Raw genomic sequence first — 14,285 nt, forward strand, 5'->3', positions numbered from 1 at the left:
CAAATAATTGCCTTTGTTTTCATCATTTTGTCTAGTGCATCGCAGGAGGCTGGAGAACAGTGTGAGTTTTTCTGATCTATAATCAGACAGTTCATAAAAATCCTAATGGAAATGAAGATTTTGCTATTTGGAGTGGTCAAATTTCCATTTTCAAACACATCACATTTTAAAACCCAGGTTGGCATTTTGGTTTGCTGAGAGTTTTAGGATAATAGCAAATTACACAGAAAATCTACCAATTCTTTGTCAAGTGAACTATGCAAAAAGGAACCATTAGTTCATAGTTCACCTGCGAGATGGGAAGACATCCTGAATAATAATTTTTAGAGACTACCAAGGGCATTTATTCGCAAATAACGCTCACATCTCCAGAATTAAGGCTGCCCCTGCTGCCTGTAAAACCACTGTGCTCAGGTTCCACTGAAGGTGTATTTAAATAAACCTATTTTCCTCAATAAAAGAATAAGGAAATCCAACCATCCTATAGACAATTGGCTTAGGCCAGACATCACAGGTGGAGAATGCCAAGGAGACTGAAGGTGGGCTCAGCAGCCCTTCGTGGCCCCAGGGATGAGCACATGGAGGCCCCTCAGACCATGCCGTGAGAGATCCCATCCTTCCTGAGGAACAATCTGTCCTCTCATCCTGCTACTGCAACAACAGCCCCCAGGGAATGGCTGGAGCTGTGCCAGGGCAGGCTCAGGTTGGATCTCAGGGAAAGGTTCTTCCCCCAGAGGGTGGTTGGCACTGAACAGGCTCCCCAAGGCAGTGGGCACAGCCCCAAGGCTGCCAGAGCTGCAGGAGGGTTTGGATGATCCTCTGGGGCACAGGGTGGGATCGCTGGGGTGTCTGTGCAGGGCTGAGGGTTGGACTGGATGGTCCTTGTGGGTCCCTTCCAGCTCAGGTTCTGTGATACCACGTGAGCTGTTCATAATTGTTCTCAAAATGCAGCTCTTGCTCCATTTCCCCTCTTATTTACCTCCCATTCTTTGCTTTTCCTTCTGCTGAGATTCAAAACAAAACAAAGAACCAAAACAAACCAAACCAAAGAGGCAAGAGAAAGTGTTTTCATTCTGTGCAGAAGTTAAACTCTATAGCATCGAGGAGACTCCCAAACCAGAGCTTTGGGCCCTGTTATTTACGAACTAAAAACTCCACCTCGAGCAGGCTCTGAAGGAAACGTATGAAAGACTGGTTAACTCAATTATTCCCCTTTCCTCCCCCCCAGTAACAGTGCCCTGAGGCATAACCCAAACACAAAACTGCCTGTGCCTCCCGCTTTGAAGCCAGCACAGAAAAGGAATCCCACTGGGAATTCGCCGCATTTGTCACAGCACTGGGACACGTTCATCTGTAAATATATTTATTTGGGCTTTTGGGATCTTGAGTTGTCTTCATTGTGGTGTTTGTCATCAGCCTGGGCTGTGTACTGCTGCAAGGCAGAGGCTGGAAGTGCTGGCAGCACTTTGCTGTAAGTTTGCTGTAAAACAGGAGAACACATTCCTTGTCTTCAGTTTATGGTTTATTGCCCCATGACACATTTGGGAATGCACAAGGAACCTGCACAGTTTTCCTGTTTGTTTGCCTTTAATTCTGAGGAAACCCCCTGATTTGCAGTGATAATTTCACTGTGGACCTCAGTGAGCACCGAGCAATTGCAGCCCAGGCCAACCCTGACCCACCAGCCCTGGCAGGGGGGGGCCTGGGGCTACAGGGATGCTAGGCTGGCAAATAGAAGAGAATGGACTCCTTAAGGTTGGAAAATTCCTCCAAGAATATCCAGCCCAACCATTCCCCAGCACTGCCCAAGCCACCACTGACCCATGTCCTCAAGGGCCACATCCACAGGGCTTTGAAATCCCTCCAGGGATGGGGACTCCACCACTGCCCTGTGCAGCTGTGCCAGGGTGGGACACCCCTCCCAGGGAAGACGTTTTCCCCAATATCCACCCTAAACCTCCCCAGCACTGTTTGGGGTAATTGCCTCTTATCCTGTGGCTGGTTACAGAAGTGAATGACATACTTGTCCATAGAGGCTGGAAAAACATCAACCTGCTCATTGCACTACAACTCTCAGCAATTAAAGTCACACCACTGTAAACCCAGTGGATAATTACTCACACACACACACATACACAAAAAACCAGCTGATTTTTCCTGGCCCCTCTCCCCTTGGACTGTGCTGCTCAGTTTTCTTGAGCAGTGAAGATCAGACACCAAGGCTCCCAACCTTATCAGCGTTGTGGTGCAGGTGAGGTTCTAAACACCAGTTCTGAACATAAAACCTACCCAGATTTTGTGCTAAAGGCACAGAACCCAGTCACAGAGCAGATTGTTAGATAACCTTCCCCCAGCAGTCCAGCCCACCTGGAAAGAGGCCAATACAGAGCAGGCCAGTGACGTGCTCTGGAAGCAGATATTTTATTCTACCCTAATACACCAACATCCTTTCTGAGTTTTACAACCACATCTTGGAAGACAAAAAGCAACGGAGAGTCTGACCTTTTCCTTAACATCACAGCATCCAACAGGCTCAGGAATTCCCAGCCACCATCAGACTCAGGAATTCCCAGCCACCATCAGACTCAGGGACTTCTCCCTGAGAGACAACCTGAGGGCCCCCAGAGGAGCAGCCAATAAACACAGGTATGAAAAGCACCCAGAAGTTGTTATGCAAAAGCATCAGCTCAGTTTGGAACCACCAGACTGTGTGGAAAACGGAACACGGAAGGTTTTCTAAAGCACATTTTCCCCCAAGAGTTTTAGAGGACCTCAGGCTACACCAAAGGCGTTCCAGAGCTCCCGGCCCTTGTCCCTAGGGTGAGGTTTCAGTAACCAACAGCAGCAGTTCTTACAAAACCAAGGACCTGGGGCGTATCACAGGATTTCCCCAGCCCAGCTCAGCCCCCTCTGTGTCTGAATGGCCTGGGGCTGTTTGGGGAGAGAGCAGAACCAAACCCAACAGAAACAAAAGCCTCGCCGATTCACCTCCCTTTGCAGAGCCAAGTAAAACCCGAGCTCCTGCAGCCTCCAAGTTACACCTTAACACAAACGTTATCGCTCAAACATGGTCCTCAGTCGTTGCTTTTGAAGAAATCACAAACAAACACGAGCATTGCGAGGCAAAACAACAGCTTTTGTCCCCCTCCTTTCCCCGAGGACTTACCTGAGAACTCCTGTCGCCAGGACTCGGTGGGAGCACATCACCTGCAGCACCTGAGCAGAGCTTCACCCCACAGATAATAAAAGAAATCACAGCCCCCCTCCCCTTCCTGCTCCTCCTCCTCCCTCCCAGGTGGTCACGCTGAGACGCCGAGGAGGGTGGTGACCGTCACCACCAGGTGTGGACAGTGATCATCACCCCGGCGGCTCCAGCTGCTGCACCCCCAGAGCAAACTGCAGACACGCCCCGTGGGAACGAGCCCCTGGAAAAATAAAAGCCCTTAAAAGCCTCCCAAACTGTGACCCACTCCAGGAATCGCAGAGAAATCAATATGGATTAGTGCCTGGTTTGTTGATCAGTGGATTTCACAAAAATGTTCCAATCTCCTAAAGTTTTTGAATGAACACGATTTTTCACACTTCAAATAATTTAAATAAACATTTGAAATTCTGATCCGTGTTTGGTTTTTGTTTTGTTTTGTTTTCAATGGCCAATCCCTAAAAAGTGCAGGTTTTGAAATAATGTTATTCCAGTACAAAAAAAAAAGGGATGGTGCCTCATTAAACACACCTTGCACCCTCTCCAAAATGGGAATGGAGCTGTCAGTTCTCCAGGTAATCCCTGCACTGAACTCCAGGAGTCTGAAAGAGGACTTGGCACTCTCTCCATAGAATCACTGGATCATGGAATGCCAGAATGGTTTGGGTTGGGAGGGACCTTAAACCCATCCAGTGCCACCCCTGCCATGGGCAGGGACACCTTCCACCAGCCCAGGTGGCTCCAAGCCCCTCCAACCTGGCCTTAGACACTTCCAGGGATCCAGGGGCAGCCACAGCTTCTCTGGGCAGCCTCCCATCCCTGGATTGCTCAGAAAACATGGATTTGGCACCTGAGGCCGTGGGTTAGTGGTGACCATGGCGGTGGTGCTGGTTGACATTTGGACTGGATGATCTTGAAGGCCTTCTCCAACCTTAATGATTCCATGATTACCTCTGTCATTGTGAAGCCATTCCCCCTTGTCCTGTCACTTGAGTCCTGCTTCCCCTCTCCAGGCCATATTTCTTCTATAATTCCCCTTTTCCCAGAAGAAATCCCGTGTTCTAGGAGGGTCCATCCCCCAGCCACCACCGCTCTGAGACAAGAGCCCAGCCTGACCCCTTGGGTAAAACCACCCCTCCCCAGCTGAGCTTCACACTTTGACCTCATGAAGGTGAGAAAACTACGTCAGTTTGTCAGTAAATATTGAAATATTCCTGGGGAGTTGAGCTCCGTGCAGGTGGAGTTCGCTGGTTCTTCGCGTCAGAGCCGGGGACGGTTGATCCATCCTGACTGTGAGTTTTCCTCGGGAATCAGGCCCTGGATTTCCCTTCCCATGGGCTCAGGGTATTTAATGCCTCACTGCAGAAGTGTCTCCCTGTAATTCTGCCAGCAGGGCTCCTCCTTTTCTCCCCGTGTTCCAGATTCGGCTGCTGGGCGTTGGATGAACCTGTTCCACTGGCAGGGGCTGGCTGGTTTTTAGGGTTTCAGTGGAACCATTCCCACCCTCTGTCAGGAGAACACCACAGTTTATAAGGTGTGAATCCCTCAGGGAGGAGCAGCAGCCCTGGCTTTCCCCCTCTACCTGCTGAGGAGGCTTTACCACGCCGGGTCTTTGTTTTATTGCAAACACTGGCCTTGCTGGGGAAAGGGATGAGAAGTTACTAATTTCAGGCTTTAGTTCAAACCCTTTAATCTTCCAAATAAGTGCCTTCAGTGATACCTTGTTATCTCCTAAAGCCTCCACAGGGCTGTTGGCAGCCTTTGTCTCATTCCAGGATTCCCACCTTATCCCAGGTGAGCCGAGGGAGACAAAGGGGACGTCACCCGAGGAAACCACGACTTAATGGAGCTTTTCTTCTGAAATCCCAACTTGTGCTCTTGGCAAATATTGTGGAACGTGCTCCTTTGGTCGCAATAAATAATGGTGTGTAATTAAAATTCCATTCTGTGGTTGAGAACAGTGTGATAAACTGTTTGTGAATTGGTAATTCTATTTATTAAAAACAGGGGCATTAATTTTGACACGTTGAATTATAACGCAGACAAACAGATCTTGGGTTTTAATTAAATGCTTCTATTTGATGAGGGGGGTTTTATATTAAGATTTAATACCTGACTCTGCTGTCCCTGTTAGGTGGTGGGGTGGGATTCCCACGGGCTGCCTGGGGGGCTGGGAGCACTCCCACCCCTTGGATTTGGGGGGTGCTGAGCAGAGCCCTCAATTCATGGCTTAGGAGGTGGGGGAGAATTCCTGAAGGGAATTCCTGAAGGAGCATCCCCATCCTCAGGAATTTGGGAGCTCTGAGCAGAGCCCTCCTGGACAGGTGACCCCCCCAGGGCAAACAAGCCAGGCCTGACTTCCCCTTGCCTTTCCTTCTTTTCCTCCTTTTCCCAGGCTTTAATGATGTTTCCAGTCTGCCACCACATTTCTGATTTCCTAACACCGAAGCAGTTGCTGGATATTTAAAAAAACTCCAAACAAACCAAACCACATACAAAAAAACCCCATAACAACCATACTGCTTTGAGCTTTCTTTCACATTAAGCTACATTTAATATTCATTTCACATTTTTTTTCTATTAATTAAAAGTAAACCGTGTATTGTATGGTACATTATCCCTCTAACAGCCCCATGTGGAGATCATGAAGTGGAAGACTAATGGTGTAGACTTTAGCATTTAGTTATAACCAGAATAATTTACATATCTGTGAGAAGAGTCCGAGGCATGTGTAAATAAGCAGAACTCTGAGATATCAAGACCCTTGCTTAGTTTGCTCTGGACTGGAGAGCCATGGGCTGTGTATTTATTCCATCAGTCAGCTAATTTAATGAGACTTTATCCAGCATCCATTTCTGCAGAAGACACAAAACTTATTATTAAGGAGAGGCATGTGGCAGTAAGAAAAATGTGTTTGTTTGCTTTTTTATTCTATTACCCCCAAGTAGCAAAGGTGATTCCATTCACTGTTCATTAAAGTTTACCTTTATAATTTATCAAAGGAGACCGATATCAACAGCTTTATGCTGAGATTTCAAAATTCGAGACTGATTAAAATTTAATGGAAAAGGCCACAGATTTGGGGTGGGTTTTCAAGAAAAATCGCTTCCCAACCCGCAAGGAGAGATTTCATTAACGTGCTTCTCTATTAGGAGGCACCATAAAAGACATTAGAGGCACAAAAATGGCATTTTCACTTCACAAACCCCGTGTGGGGTTTTGAGCACAAGTTTCAAGGGAAAGGAAGTTGTGTGGGAATGCAGGGAATGGGGGGAGCAGCGCTGGCTGGGCTGGGCCTTTTTTGCTCAGAGGTTGCACTCAATGATCCTGAAGGCCTTTTCCAACCTTAATGATTCCCTGATTGTAGGATTGGGCAGGGAGTCATCCCAGCCACCCCCCCCCCCCCCGGGAATAACCATTTCCTCTGAAGCACATCAAGAAACGCTGGAAGAGGAGGAATTACCAAACATGAATGTCAAAAAACTGTGTGTTATCATTGGTCTAATCGTATTTTGGGGACAAACAAAACAGCCACCAAATTCACAGTTTTGGTTCAATCTGAAGAACAACTTCTAATGTGGGAAAAAAAATCAAATCTTTTATCTGGGTATTTCAAAGGCAGATAAAGCAGGTTTTTCATTGTGAAACACTGTTTTCCTTTCCAATTTGCTTATTAGTGTAGTCTCAGAAGTCTTACAGAAATGGAAGAAGAGTTTCCACTAAAATTATGCAATCAAAATTATTTTGTTCCTCTTTTTAAGTTTGCCCAGTGAATTGAGAAATCACTCCCCTACTTCTTCCACTATCTGGAGTCATCCCTGCACCCCTACCACGTTTGCTGTGCAAACTGCTCCCCAGATTTCAGCTGGCAGAACCAGAACAAATCCTACTGCAGGTTCTGCAGAAAAGGCTTGGGGGGGTTTTCTTCCCTGCAGGCTGAGCCCCACAGTCCCAGGTCTGTCTGTGACGTGATTAGTCCCACAAATATCATTAGAATAACAAAAATATGGCCTTCTTACGGCTTCAGTTAAATATTTCCCAAGTGAGAAGTGATTAAAGATTGCAGAATCTGGTCTCTGATTAAACTGGAATAGCAAACCCTGGTCCCTTTGCTGACATCAGGAGTCTATTGATCAGAAGAAGATTGGTGAGCATCTCCAGACTGGTCTCCTGCACAGGTACTTGGGGATCCCAAATCCCTACAATTAACCCTCAGACGTATTTTTTCGTAGATACTACAAGGACAGGTTTTAAAATTACCAAACTCAATTCTAAAGAAGTGCACCTCAAAATATTTACTACAGCTCCACTACAGAGACACTGGACTGATTTCCAGCATTGTATGGTAAATTCCTTAAATGCAAGTAGCACAAAGATATTAACTACAAAGTAGTTTTAACTCCCAGTAGCTTGAAGTGAGAAAAATAAGCCTCCATTGGAATAAGAGTTGGGGTTGGTTTCTAGCCTTTTCTCCTGGGGTTCTGCTCTCTCTGCAGGATGCTGGAGGACGATTTCCCGTGACTCTGCCAAGCTCTGTGAGCGCACCCTTCCCCTTCCAGATTTGCCAGCAGTTCCTTTGCAGAGGTCCCTAAAGAAGTGGCTGTCCCTGTTCCCCATCCCCACGGAGCCAGGCTGCACAGCCCAGCTCGGCGTGCACAGCGTGTGCCACAACCGTCCCCCCGGTTCAAATGAGCCGGATTACAGAGCATGACCACCGAGCCCCTCACACCACAAAGCCTTTGTGTAATTAATATGCAGGGTAAAATGCTCCCTGGACGGCTGCTAAAGCGATTTAAATCATGCACATAAAAAATGTAATCACAAATTTAGCATGGTGGACATTGTAGTCACACTGTGCTTGATTGCATAGAAGGTTCCAAGTGTGTTTTAAATGTCCTTTAAGATTGAGATTAGGACTTGTACTTACAAGATGCATATTAATCTAAAACTCAACATTTTTCAGTGTGGGATCACAGTAGGAGAACATTATGGGCAATAGAGGTTCATTCTAATCCCAGTAGGTAATTACACTTTGAAATAATATTCTTTAATTAAATCTTGTTTGCAGTTGATTGATTTAAACACTAAATCTAAAAACCTAAATTTGAGTTTTTATCAATTTTTGATGCTTATTGCACAGAACTTGGGCTTTAATTGATGTTTGTGAAGTTTTTAAAGCTCTTGTCCACCGTGTCGTGGATGAATTTATTGTAATTACCAGCCCCATTCTTTGGCACTGCACACAACTTTCCCCAAAAGCTCGATTATTTTAAGTCCTTTAAGGCGTAAAATGCACGATCCATCTTTGCCATGTCAGGAGTGGTGTGTGAGCAGCATCCCCTCCCAGAGCAGCCTGTTTACACCCCCGAGCTCTGTGCCAGGCTTGGGGAAGGGGCTCTGCTGGCTGAACATCCCTCACGGGCTCTAAGTGATGCTGATGGCTCAGGGAGCCCCTCAGGGGCAGGGGCTCAGTTTTAGGGCAATATCAGGGAATTCAGAAGGGTCTTTCTTGGAAGGGACCTTAAAACCCATCCAGTGCCACCTCCTGCCATGGGCAGGGACACCTTCCACCAACCCAGGCTGCTCCAAACCCCATCCAACCTGGCCTGGGACACGTCCAGGGATGGGGCAGCAGCAAATATCGATGCCCCCCAGACACTGTGTCTGACCAGCCCTGCCACAAACATCTTCATTCCCTGCTCTGAGCCCTTTTGGGGGCTCTATTGTGTCTCTTAGTGGGGACATGGTGTTTTTGGGCAGGACGGTGGCTCCTGCCACTGCACTTGTACCTGGAGACAGCACGAAGACCATTTATCTATTCAGAGTTTTCCCCAGGTGATCAGGCACCCAGAAAGGTGCAGATGCCCTGATCAGGTGGTGGGTTGTGTAACTGAGTGTTTATAACACACAGCACAATTGTTTCACTGGTTTTTTTCTGCCTGGTGATGTCCATCAGAGCAAACATGGAACAGTGCTGGGCTCCAGTGATACATCTTATTAAAATAACAATTTTATAGGGGAACAAGAGCACCAGGCCAGCCCTTCGCTGTGCTGCTGCAGTCACAGAAAACAGGCCAAAAGTCAATTTAAAACTATGCACCAATGGTCACAGTTTAACACACCCAGGTAGGGAGGCCCTGGCACAGGTTGGGCAGAGAAGCTGTGGCTGCCCCTGGATCCCTGGAAGTGTCCAAGGCCAGGTTGGACAGGGCTTGGAGCAACCTGGGCTGGTGGAAGGTGTCCCTGCCCGTGGCAGGGGGTGGGATGGCATGAGCTTTAAGGTCCCTCCCAACCCAAACCTTCCTAAAGTTCTATAGTTCTGCATTTAACAAACAGTGGTGACTCCTGTGAGCTCTCCCTGCCCAGGGCAGGGTGCAGGAGCTCGACCCTTTTGCCACTCCACAGTCAGTTTTGGGGCATCTCTGCAAGCCTCTTGCAGAAGTGCAGTCCCAGAATGAGCTCATTTAAGGTTCAGCCATTCAGACCATTAAGGCTTTGGTAGCAGGTAAAGAGCAATGGGAAATGATTTAACCAGAGAAGAGTGGAACCCACCAGGAGATGTGAGGGAGTGTTGGACTTCACCCCACTGATGGGACAGCTATCCCCCACCTTGCCTGGGAAAGGCAGTGGGCAAAGCATCCCCTTGGCCACCTCCCAGCCCATGGCAAGGACCCAGATTTCATCTGGGCTGTTCCAAGCCCCAAGAGCACCCACGGTGAGCCAGCGGGGCAGGGCTCTGTGGGGTGAGGAGCCCAGCAAGGAGGGGAAGGCTCAGCCTCCATCTCTCTGCCCCGTGGGCTCCACTGGTTCATCTGGCCCGTGGCAGCAGCAGGACAGGCCCCCCAGCACAGAGGGATGGCAGGTGGGGGGCAGAGAGAGGGGAGATGCAGAGCTGGGGCCGTGCTGTGCCGGGGGGGTGCAGAGCACCGAGCTGGTGACGTATGGTGGCAAATTACACCCATGAAACTTTAAATACTCCTCCACAGGGCTGACCTTTTCCTGCATGTGAAATTCCACATCCAAAACTTCAGGAATAAGTCAGTTGTGCTGAGAAGTGAACTTTAAAAATAGACCATTTCGCCGTGGTCTTCCCTCCAGTCCCAGCCGGGCTGGGAGAAATGGGCTGGAACTCGAATTCCACCCTGCTACAGAAGGACATCATGGACGTGTCTTACAGTAAATTAAATTCATGATACTATATATTTAATGACAGAAAATTCACGTCGTGCTGCAGCTGCATTTGTCACATCTGAGGAAAAAAACAAACTACTGTATGGAATGTTTTATTAAGATGACTTCGCTGTGGTGAGAAATGATTAAGTCACTCTCAGAGCAAAGAAAGACCACAGGACCTCATTCATTGTAACACTAATATTAATCACACAAATAATATAAGTGTCTTACAGTAATCCACAGTCCCTTAAAATATACATTATATATCCTGAGGGCAAACAGGAACACGGGTAACTTGGAATAAATCCCTCAAGCCATAGTGGCCAGCAGAAAACCATTTATATTCTGACAGATTAATGTATATTTTGTTATGCGTAACAAATGAAAATATTTACAACACTATCAGGGAGAGCTCAAGAAAAATTAAGTCTCACTAATCAATACATTTCGAGCATAAATTTAAATTCTTTCCAAACCTTACAACGTCCTCCAGAAATTAGCATCAAATAAACAAGGGTGTTTCTATCAGTTTAACTGTGGCTACTCATTATAACTGTCTTTAATCTTATAATTTTTACATAGTGGAAACACTTCTGATGCCATAAGGTAAAGAAACCTCAGCTGCTTGATGGGTTTGCTAAGAATGAAACATTTCAAGATAACTCTGCTCCCAGGGAACAGGGACAGGAGGAGAGGGAACGGCCTCAGGTTGTGCCAGGGGAGGGGCAGGTGGGACATCAGCATGAATTTCTCCTGGAAAGGGTGGTCAGGCACTGGCACAGCTGCCCAGGGAGGTTTAGAGTGCCCAGCCCTGCAGGTGTCCAAGGCAGGCCTGGCCGTGGCACTCAGTGCTCTGGGCTGGGGACAGGGTGGGGATGGGGCACAGGGGGATCCACGGGCTGGGAGGGCTTTTCCAGCCTCAGGGATTCTGTGATTTATTGAGTGTAAGAAGTTCTTTCTACCTGGTTCTCTCCCTTTTGTGCACACAGAATCAGACCCCTACGCTCCAGGAGCATCAGCTGTCCCTGGGATTGGTTATCCCACCTTGGCCACAGAGACCCCCCTGGTGCCAGCCTGCCCCCCACACTGTGTGTGCACACACAGCAGCACTAACACCTGGCTTTGGGGGGTGTTCTGAGAGGGAACTGGGCCTGGCTCTGTGGAGCTGCTGCCCTGGGACAGGCATCTCTCACCAGCCCCAGCCCATTGCACAGTGGTCCAACCGCTGGTGCAGCCCCAAAACCAACGGGTCACACCTGTCTCCAAGAGCTAAATGTACAGGCAAAGTACAGCTCCATTCCTTCGAGCTCTCTGACATCTCCAAGGCAAGCCCCGAGCAGCAGGTTCTTGTAAGAGTTTCTAAAATCCCATTTTTGAAGCGCTGACGGTGACCTGGCCGTGTCCTCTCCTGAGCAGGTCCCTGCCAGGCTGGAGTCACACTCTGCTCCTCTGGCCACTCACACTCTGGGCTGTTAATCTCTCTCACATAGCCTTGCCATAAACCCCTCTCCTTACAAAACGAGTACTACCCCTTGTAACAAAGGGAGGAGAAACCATTATCACTTCTAACACCACTAAAGATTGACTCTCCTTCTACTTAACCTCTTCATCCCCATCTCCTCCTCCTATTATTCCCAGGCAATTTTGTAAGATGACTATTATGCAAATGCTACAATAAAAATCTTATTTTCTGCTCCCTTTTCAGAGCCCTGGTCTGTTTACCTCCATTCCCTCTCTCTGATGGAGTTCTCGGGCAGAAAGGAGAGAATAAATGTGTTCATTATTGACCCAAGTCTGAGGAAACTCAGCATGAGGTCAACTCCTGCAACAGAGATTTACAAATCCCTTCCCACCAATTCCCCATTGCAGGGCCAGTAGGACTTGCACTGCTCCAGCATTTCTTGTCTTCCCTAACAAGTTCTGCCCCTCTCACTGGGACCCCCAGACTGGGTTTTCTCCCTCTCCTCTGCCACACGAGCTCTCCCAAGCCTTGCCCACGTTAAACTGGCACCAAACACAGGCTTTATCCTTTTTAACTGGAGCTGCTGCCCCAGACCAGTTCACCATTTGAGGAATACTGTCTCTGTAATGCTGCAAAACAGTTCAGACTGGTGCCCATGAAAATTTTTGAGAATCTTTTCATTGATATCCAATATGCAAATCTCTGCAGCAGTATCTGCTGTTCAACAGGGCCTTCACATGTTGCAGGCATTGCTTTGCCAGTGGAAAATGCAGAAATATCAGAGTGAACAGTCACACTGAGTTAGTTCTACCTGTACTCCAGCCAAATGATGATTGCAATTAATTACTATAGCTTAGGATGCATTAATTAATGTAAACGAATGCATTAGCTGATTTTAAAATGAAGTTTGTTTAAACTGCTACCCAGCATAAGGAATATCTTACCAGAGCTGATCATTTTGAGAGCTGCAGCATGGACTTGGGGCTGGTTCTCTGCAGGTGGAGCAGGACCAGACACTTCCCCACTTCTCCCTGTGAACGCAAAGGCACTGGTCTCATTCTCACTGCTGCTCTTCTCTTCTCTTCTCTCTGGCTTTGGCTTTTGCATCACAATAAAGGCTCCAGGAATAAGTGCTGGAAGGGACCCCTGGAAGGGTTTGTGTTGTTGTGCTGTGGAGAGCACAGGTAGCAGCAAGGCAGGATAAATTTATGTAAGAAATAGAGATCTATGAACATGAGACACACAAAGGATCAGCAGAAATTGGAGGACAAAGGCTCTGAACATTTTTTTTTCTCCTATAAACCCTGTGTGACAATGTTCCTTAAAAAAAAAAAAAAAAAAAAAAAAAAGATTTCAAAATTGTCCAAACGTGCAGCTGCCCTGAGCCCTCTGTTTCACAAAGATTAAACACAGCAGCAGATCACAGCCTGGGCAGGAATATTTAAAACATGCACACGATTTATAATTTCCAAAGTGCCCCAGCAGTGAAAGGAGCTGCAGGCTGGGGAGGTCACCAGCCAACACCCCATGGCCAAGCTGCACCTCCAGGCAGTGCCAGGCCCCAAACCCACAGTTTAGACAAGATAACCCCATCAGCCTCAAGCTGCAGCTCTGCTCACTTGGTACATGCAGGGTGAGGAAACCCCAGACCCATCACCCTCACCAATGACAGGTTTAGGGAGCACGGGGGTGGTTGGTCACAGGCTGGACCTGATGATCTTGGAGGTCTTTTCCAACCTTAACAACTCCATGAAATTCTAGACTATGAAAACTCAAGGCAAAGGATCAGTGGGAGCAGCTTCATCAGTGACTCCCTTCTCCTGCCCAGCAGCTCAGGAATCCACAGTCCCTGCATGTGGAAGGGAATGTGGATTCCCTATGAATCCCCATGAAGCCCCTGCACCAGCTGCTTTCTGGGCACCTGAACCAGAAAGGTTTGGGGTTGGTTTGTTGTTGTTTGGGGTTTTTTTCAGTTACTATTTTTATTTGCAGCTCGGAGCTGGTGGTTCCCATGCAAAGAATTTGAGACCTCTGATGAACTTGCCCTCTTCCCTTGGCGTTTGCAGTCCCTCATCTCCCTTCCTCCCCCTGGGGAGCAGCCCGTGGACTTCCCTCAGAGCCACGAGCGTGGATGGTGAACATCTCTGAAGCAGAGGAGGGAGAAAAGGAGTGGAAGTCCTGACTCCCCTTCCCCAGGCTTGTGATTCTCTGAGCCTTTCATGCTCCTGACTCTGGCTGAGCAAGGGGACTGCTGCCAGCATCAAACCAGGGGCCAAAAGGCAAAGTCTGGGGTGTGCACTAGGGTAGAAGCAGTGAGTTTTCAATGAGGCCCCGTTTTAGGGACACAATTGCACACTCCCTCCTCCCCTGCGCCTTCCCGGCACTTGCAGAGCAGCCCATTATTAAGCTATTAATCACCTCTCTCAATTAATTGTTCTAAAATGACCC

Source organism: Empidonax traillii, unplaced genomic scaffold (assembly GCF_003031625.1).
Source record: "Empidonax traillii isolate 1590-97213 ecotype Southwest subspecies unplaced genomic scaffold, ASM303162v1 scaffold1203:size352318, whole genome shotgun sequence".
NCBI lineage: Eukaryota > Metazoa > Chordata > Aves > Passeriformes > Tyrannidae > Empidonax > Empidonax traillii.